The 10,188-nt window shown below is 31.4% G+C and overlaps 1 long non-coding RNA gene across 1 annotated transcript in view; it reads left to right on the top strand.

Moving 5' to 3' along the window:
• Positions 1-522: 522 nt before the first annotated feature.
• LOC137398976 (uncharacterized) overlaps positions 523-10,188 on the top strand; it is a 116,134-nt gene continuing 106,468 nt past the window's right edge. Inside the window, exons 1-2 of the long non-coding RNA XR_010979088.1 lie at positions 523-653; positions 3,335-3,420. This is a non-coding gene — a long non-coding RNA (uncharacterized lncRNA). The remainder of the gene's footprint in view (positions 654-3,334; positions 3,421-10,188) is intronic.

Genomic DNA, 10,188 nt, shown 5'->3' with positions numbered 1-10,188 from the left:
CTGATTTGGCATCGGTATTGACTAATCAAAAGATTACTAAAAAGTTAAACAAGAATGTTGCTTAATATTTGTTATTGCTGATTAAAGCAATAATCAATAATACACTCTTTTTTAAAGCCATAGAAAATCCTTCGGTTTTGTGCAATTTCAAAGCCATAATAAAGGCTAACTTTTACAGATTTAAAAAAATGTTGCTTTTTGATCAAATAACCTATTTTTTACAGGTTAACTCTTTTGATTTGGTTAGGTAATAATTTAAAATCGCTGTGATTACTACATTTAAATTATTATAAGGACATCTAGTTATATATCAAGGTTTTGGACCTTTACTTAATTTCTCCCAAAACTAATTTTGGTGTGAGTCAAATGAGCACAGTTTGTCCCCAGAATAAGGTTTGTTACTAAATCAGGCTGAGACATTGAAGCAATAAATGTTTCATCAATATTGTAATAGACCCAAAGAAAAGTCTCTGGAAGATCGAGCTATTGAATAACTAACTGACCAATGTAATTTATTACTAGTTGCAGGACTCATTAGTACGTCTACATTTGAGTGTCATCCAGTTTCAAGGACTGTTTAGGAGTGGCTTAAATAGAAAACAGCAGGTCAACTGTTCTGCAATAAACCACATGAAACCGGTATCTGAATGTTGGTGAGTTATTTATCATTTTATTCCGGCAACAATGGTATTAATCGATACTTGATTTTTAGTTTACTATGGAGTAACTATTATGACAACATCTCCATTGATTTGCTTCATATGCATTTATATGTAAATTAGGTGTCTTAATGACATACAAGCAATCAAATATTTTACATAAATACAGTTTTCAATTTTGACATCCTTTGTGTAAGCATGTAAACCGCAGTGCCAACAATTAGCATATTTAGACCAATATGATGGTATAGACTAAATTGTTTGTGCTACACTTAGATTGCTAAGTATGTAGCTGTCATCCATGGCCTGTTTTAAAGGTGTTAGTGTATAATATAAACCAAAGAATGAAACAACACAGCAAAAATATTGAAACAGTTGTTTATATCGGTTTTGTGCTTTTGAGAGAAGTGTCTACAATCTGTTACAATAGTAACTCAAATTGATTAAGCAACTTTCTGATATTTGTGCAGCAAAATGGCCTATAGCAACGTAACTCATGGGTACACTTGATACTTGTCATTTCATCCTGAGGATTATAATGCCTCTTCTTTTAAAATGCAGCTACTCTGGCCTTTATAATTAGTAAAAGACAAAAGTACTCAAAAGTGAAACATTGAAGTTCCTTTATATTTATTGTTGCTGATTCTCTAACATATATCGTCACATGCTTTTTTAAGGCTATAATAAATTTTGAGTTATGCAAATTTTCCTAAATTTCCCATCAAACTTGCAAACTAATGTCACTGAAAGTGGCATCAAAAGTATGTTTGTCTCCAAACTAAAATATGTTACTAGGCAATTTGAGGAAAATTTAATAATGTGAAGCAATGTTTCATCAGTATTGTGAGTAATCCCAAAAAGTCTCATGTCTTGTAATTGTCTAGTCTTTTCATATCAGTAATCCACTGTTCCGTAATGAGTCTGAAGTATGATGGTCAACATAGACACAAGTTTGAGTTATAAGACTAAAGGGGCAATGAAACTAAGCAAATTTATTGCATGCGGTAGACTGATGAGATTTTGCTGGCATGTGCCTCAACACATTTTACGCCTTGAACACTACAATAAGAAGTCCGCACAAATCAATTCATGCATTTCTAACGATAATATTTAACCATTTTTATATAGTAAATACTTCAAAATAGTTTTCAATTTTGAAAACACCAAAAATATGCCATTTTTAAAATGGTCTAATTTTGCAACAATTGACATCGAAATGTTAATCTTTTACTGAGTATTTTTGTACTTTTTGTGGGTCATGTCATACAGGAATGAGGAAAGTCTTATTAAATAAATGAACAACTCAGTGTTCATTCTGCCAATCTAGTGTTTTAACTCAACACCAACTTGCTGGGTGAATTCTGTGTTCATTTTGAGGCTGTTTCCATGGTAACAAAATGGCAAATTGTTGCAAGTGTATGTTGGTAAACATTGACACAAACTAGCAGCCAACTCATCGCATTTTCGTACAAAAACAACCAATCAAAATGCACCTAACAAGCTATAAAGTTCTGGTTGCAAAACTCTATCATATTGTTTAATATCAATTAGCTGAGAAAATTCCAGTGCAGGTTGGCACCACTCAGCGTGATATTACCTTACATATTGCCTAGTGTGTTTTTATGCCTTAAATATAGCAAAAAGTTTTAAGATAGTGATATTACAAATATCGGTCTCGAACCTGAAACTTTCAGGGTATCTATCACTACTTTTTAGAAGAAAGTAAAAATAACCAATGTTTAATGCTATTTTCAAAAGGTCAAGCAAGGATAATAATATCATTTGTGTACTTAGCGCTATGTGGTTAGGGCTTCTAGTCCTCAATTAATCTCTGTCAACTTGCACTCTACTTGTCATACTGAGAGGCCCCTCAATCAGTAGAGAAATTGTATATATACTCTCTTTTGTCAACTGGCCGCTGTAATGGCCATACTGGCAGGACTCCCATTGAGTCAATGAGTTGTTTATTTGCTCTTTTCTTTCAAAGCTTCGTCTTCAATGTGTTACGCTTATTGGAGTGAAGTGAAATGGCTGTTGGCAACTAGGCTGAATAATGACCTCCTTTGGCTGGTTGAGATTTCCATGTGTCACTGGTAGTTTGAGGTTGTTTTCTGTTTGTCCTTTGCTTAGGATCTGCTGTCATTAGTCATTGCTTATACAGGTGTCATTATTTAAATACCAACTGGCATTAGCTTTTTAAGATTTTTCTTGATTGATTTTGATATTTTACCACAAAGCATAAAATAATATCGTTTCAAAACTTGTGATCTCTGCTCATGATACATTTTCCAGTCTGAAGGTGAAACACCAACTCTTTGTTTTTCAAATAGGTAGCCATGCAAACCATTTTTACTAAAAGACAGTAAATCAAAATACTATTAAATCTAGTAAAATGAAAATACTGTTTTACATACTCCAAGGACTATGGCGATACCAAATACTTAAATAACTTGTTATATGTTTGTGTGCTCTATTCTCTAGCTATTTCTTATGTTTGCCCCTGCCATGTACCAACATTTAGAGTTATGAGAAATGATGGCAATAAAGTCTATGCTTTCTACAATACTGTATTCCTAATGAAACAATGAAAACACTAGTAATTCAAATGTTATAAGTTGTAAAGAGTAGTGCCATGCAGATTAAATACTGTTCCAATCAGTTTCTTCATTTTGCAGTGGCAGTGAATAAATGTCAGATGCAAAAATTGAGGAGAAGAATAGTACATTTTCAGCAATGTAGGAATTCATATCACCAGTCAAAAGTGAGTCAATTTGTGAAATTTTCAAATTTTATTTAGAGCTCTGTATACACAAGCAGTAGGAATTTGTTTGCATTTTTCATATTACGCAGGAAGAAGGTGTGTGCCAGATCATCTGAATTTGTTCAATACGGTTTTTATTAACTTTTTTGTTAGTTAGTCAACGTTCTTTTTCAGGTATGGTTGAAAATATATAGTATCATAAAAATTTGTTTCTGAAGCTATTAAGTATAACATCGTTGATTTTAGAGCTTGCAGTAGTCTCAATCCTTAACTCCCAAAAACATATCGGTTTTGAATTATTCGTTATTCAATGTTTGCCTGCTATTTCTAGTTATAGTTCGTAGTATTTTAGGACTATAAAATTGTGAGTGTCTGAGAGTGTTGAGCTGACTTGTTTGTATTTTGTTATTTTATATGAAAAATATTGTCTTAGTTACTAGCAAATGAACAGACAAGGTCGGGTGCTAGGAAAGCATTATCATTGCATTTCTAGGTATTACAAAACAAATGTGGTGTTGAATTGCTGGTTGTTCCTGGTCTCACAGGCTACATGACTTGGGACTGACGATGTCTCTTTTTCTTTAGAGCATGTTTAGGAGTTTTTTAAAAATAGTTTGTCTATGTATGTTAAATTGTGGTGAAGTAAGTTTTATCTATATCATTATTAGTGTCAAAAACTGTGGAGTTCAAAATGTTAGGTTTTTACGGGGTATTGTTGTACTTTTTGTGTGTCATGTCATACAGGAATGAGGAAAGTCTTATCAAATAAATGAACAACTCAGTGTTCATTTTGTCAACCTAGCGTTATCACTCAACACCAACTCGTTGGATGAATTCCGTGTTCATTTTTATGTTGTTTCCATGGTAACAAAATGGCAAAATATTGTAAGTGTATGTTGATAAACCTTGACACAAACAAACTAGCAGCCAACTCTTCAAATTTTGGTACAAAAACAACAAATCAAAATGCACCTAACAAGCTATAAAGTTCTGGTCGCAAAAACCTAGTTATAATGTTTTATATCAATTACCTGGGCAAGTTCCAGTGCAGGTCAGCACCATGCAGCACAATATCGCCTTACGTATCGCCTTACATATTACCTTACATGATACCTTACACATTGCCTTACATATTGCCTTACATATTACCTTACATATTGCCTTGCATATTACCTTACACATTGCCTTACATATTACCTTACATATTGCCTTACATATTACCTAACATATTACCTTACATATTACCTTACACATTGCCTTACATATTACCTTACACATTGCCTTACATATTACCTTACGCATTGCCTTACATATTACCTTACATATTGCCTTACATATTACCTTACATATTACCTTACATATTACCTTACATATTGCGTTGCATATTACCTTACACATTGCCTTACATATTACCTTACACATTGCCTTACATATTACCTTACATATTGCCTTACATATTACCTTACATATTACCTTACATATTACCTTACATATTGCCTTGCATATTACCTTACACATTGCCTTACATATTACCTTACACATTGCCTTACATATTACCTTACATATTGCCTTACATATTGTCTTACATATTACCTTACATATTGCCTAACATATTGCCTTACATATTACCTTACATATTACCTTACATATTACCTTACATATTGCCTTGCATATTACCTTACACATTGCCTTACATATTACCTTACACATTGCCTTACATATTACCTTACATATTGCCTTACATATTACCTTACATATTACCTTACATATTACCTTACATATTGCCTTGCATATTACCTTACACATTGCCTTACATATTACCTTACACATTGCCTTACATATTACCTTACATATTGCCTTACATATTGTCTTACATATTACCTTACATATTGCCTAACATATTGCCTTACATATTGTCTTACATATTACCTTACATATTGCCTAACATATTGTCTTACATATTACCTTACATATTGCCTTACATATTGTCTCACATATTGCCTTACATATTACCTTACATATTACCTTACATATTACCTTACATATTACCTTACATATTACCTTACATATTGCCTTACATATTACCTTACATATTACCTTACACATTGCCTTACATATTACCTTACATATTGCCTTACATATTGTCTTACATATTGCCTTACATATTGCCTTACATATTGCCTTACATATTACCTTACATATTACCTTACATATTACCTTACATATTACCTTACATATTACCTTACATATTACCTTACATATTACCTTACATATTACCTTACATATTACCTTACATATTGCCTTACATATTACCTTACACATTGCCTTACATATTGCCTTACATATTGCCTTACATATTGCCTTACATATTACCTTACATATTACCTTACATATTACCTTACATATTACCTTACATATTACCTTACATATTACCTTACATATTGCCTTACATGTTACCTTACACATTATCTTACACATTGCCTTACGTATTACCTTACATATTGCCTTACATATTACCTTACACATTGCCTTACATATTGCCTTACATATTACCTTACATATTACCTTACATAGTACCTTACATATTACCTTACATATTACCTTACATATTACCTTACATATTACCTTACATATTGCCTTACATATTGCCTTACATATTACCTTACATATTACCTCACATATTACCTTACATATTACCTTACATATTACCTTACATATTACCTCACATATTACCTTACATATTACCTTACATATTACCTTACATATTACCTTACATATTGCCTTACATGTTACCTTACACATTATCTTACACATTGCCTTACGTATTACCTTACATATTGCCTTACATATTACCTTACATATTACCTTACATATTACCTTACACATTGCCTTACATATTACCTTACATATTGCCTTACATATTACCTTACACATTGCCTTACGTTTTGCCTTGCATATTGTCTTACATATTACCTTACATATTACCTTACATATTACCTTACACATTGCCTTACATATTGCCTTGCATATTACCTTACATATTGCCTTACATATTACCTTACATATTACCTTACATATTGCCTTACATATTGCCTTACATATTGCCTTACATATTGCCTTACATATTACCTTACGTATTACCTTACATATTGCCTTACATATTACCTTACATATTACCTTACATATTACCTTACATATTACCTTACATATTGCCTTACATGTTACCTTACACATTACCTTACATATTGCCTTACATATTACCTTACATATTACCTTACATATTACCTTACATATTGCCTTACATATTACCTTACATATTGCCTTGCATATTACCTTACACATTGCCTTACATATTACCTTACACATTGCCTTACATATTACCTTACATATTGCCTTACATATTACCTTACATATTACCTTACATATTACCTTACATATTGCCTTGCATATTACCTTACACATTGCCTTACATATTACCTTACATATTGCCTTACATATTGTCTTACATATTGCCTTACATATTGCCTAACATATTGCCTTACATATTGCCTTACATATTACCTTACATATTGCCTTACATATTGCCTTACATATTGCCTTACATATTGCCTTACACATTACCTTACATATTACCTTACATATTAACTTACATATTGCCTTACATATTACCTTACATATTGCCTTGCATATTACCTTACACATTGCCTTACATATTACCTTACACATTGCCTTACATATTACCTTACATATTGCCTTACATATTACCTTACATATTACCTTACATATTACCTTACATATTGCCTTGCATATTACCTTACATATTGCCTTACATATTACCTTACATATTACCTTACATATTGCCTTGCATATTACCTTACACATTGCCTTACATATTACCTTACACATTGCCTTACATATTACCTTACATATTGCCTTACATATTACCTTACATATTACCTTACATATTACCTTACATATTGCCTTGCGTATTACCTTACACATTGCCTTACATATTACCTTACACATTGCCTTACATATTACCTTACATATTGCCTTACATATTGCCTTACATATTACCTTACATATTGCCTTGCATATTACCTTACACATTGCCTTACATATTACCTTACACATTGCCTTACATATTACCTTACATATTGCCTTACATATTACCTTACATATTACCTTACATATTACCTTACATATTGCCTTGCATATTACCTTACACATTGCCTTACATATTACCTTACACATTACCTTACATATTGCCTTACATATTGCTTTACATATTGCCTTACATATTGCCTTACACATTACCTTACATATTGCCTTACATATTACCTTACATATTACCTAACATATTACCTTACATATTGCCTTGCATATTACCTTACACATTGCCTTACATATTACCTTACATATTGCCTTACATATTGCCTTACATATTACCTTACATATTGCCTAACATATTGCCTTACATATTGTCTCACATATTGCCTTACATATTGCCTTACATATTGCCTTACATATTGCCTTACATATTACCTTACATATTACCTTACATATTACCTTACATATTACCTTACATATTACCTTACATATTACCTTACATATTGCCTTACATGTTACCTTACACATTACCTTACATTTTGCCTTACATATTACCTTACATATTACCTTACATATTACCTTACATATTGCCTTACATATTACCTTACATATTGCCTTGCATATTACCTTACACATTGCCTTACATATTACCTTACACATTGCCTTACATATTACCTTACATATTGCCTTACATATTACCTTACATATTACCTTACATATTACCTTACATATTGCCTTGCATATTACCTTACACATTGCGTTACATATGACCTTACATATTGCCTTACATATTGTCTTACATATTGCCTTACATATTACCTAACATATTACCTTACATATTGCCTTACATATTGCCTTACATATTGCCTTACATATTGCCTTACACATTACCTTACATATTGCCTTACATATTGCCTTACATATTACCTTGCATATTACCTTACATATTACCTTACATATTACCTTGCATATTACCTTACACATTGCCTTACATATTACCTTACACATTGCCTTACATATTACCTTACATATTGCCTTACATATTGTCTTACATATTACCTTACATATTGCCTAACATATTGCCTTACATATTGTCTTACATATTACCTTACATATTGCCTAACATATTGTCTTACATATTACCTTACATATTGCCTTACATATTGTCTCACATATTGCCTTACATATTACCTTACATATTACCTTACATATTACCTTACATATTACCTTACATATTACCTTACATATTGCCTTACATATTACCTTACATATTACCTTACACATTGCCTTACATATTACCTTACATATTGCCTTACATATTGTCTTACATATTGCCTTACATATTGCCTTACATATTGCCTTACATATTACCTTACATATTACCTTACATATTACCTTACATATTACCTTACATATTACCTTACATATTACCTTACATATTACCTTACATATTACCTTACATATTACCTTACATATTGCCTTACATATTACCTTACACATTGCCTTACATATTGCCTTACATATTGCCTTACATATTGCCTTACATATTACCTTACATATTACCTTACATATTACTTTACATATTACCTTACATATTACCTTACATATTACCTTACATATTGCCTTACATGTTACCTTACACATTATCTTACACATTGCCTTACGTATTACCTTACATATTGCCTTACATATTACCTTACACATTGCCTTACATATTGCCTTACATATTACCTTACATATTACCTTACATAGTACCTTACATATTACCTTACATATTACCTTACATATTACCTTACATATTACCTTACATATTGCCTTACATATTGCCTTACATATTACCTTACATATTACCTCACATATTACCTTACATATTACCTTACATATTACCTTACATATTACCTCACATATTACCTTACATATTACCTTACATATTACCTTACATATTACCTTACATATTGCCTTACATGTTACCTTACACATTATCTTACACATTGCCTTACGTATTACCTTACATATTGCCTTACATATTACCTTACATATTACCTTACATATTACCTTACACATTGCCTTACATATTACCTTACATATTGCCTTACATATTACCTTACACATTGCCTTACGTTTTGCCTTGCATATTGTCTTACATATTACCTTACATATTACCTTACATATTACCTTACACATTGCCTTACATATTGCCTTGCATATTACCTTACATATTGCCTTACATATTACCTTACATATTACCTTACATATTGCCTTACATATTGCCTTACATATTGCCTTACATATTGCCTTACATATTACCTTACGTATTACCTTACATATTGCCTTACATATTACCTTACATATTACCTTACATATTACCTTACATATTACCTTACATATTGCCTTACATGTTACCTTACACATTACCTTACATATTGCCTTACATATTACCTTACATATTACCTTACATATTACCTTACATATTGCCTTACATATTACCTTACATATTGCCTTGCATATTACCTTACACATTGCCTTACATATTACCTTACACATTGCCTTACATATTACCTTACATATTGCCTTACATATTACCTTACATATTACCTTACATATTACCTTACATATTGCCTTGCATATTACCTTACACATTGCCTTACATATTACCTT

This window comes from Watersipora subatra, chromosome 6 (genome assembly GCF_963576615.1).
Source record: "Watersipora subatra chromosome 6, tzWatSuba1.1, whole genome shotgun sequence".
Classification (NCBI taxonomy): domain Eukaryota; kingdom Metazoa; phylum Bryozoa; class Gymnolaemata; order Cheilostomatida; family Watersiporidae; genus Watersipora; species Watersipora subatra.
The sequence above is the reverse complement of the archived record's forward strand: the minus strand, read 5'-3'. Positions and strand labels throughout refer to the sequence as shown.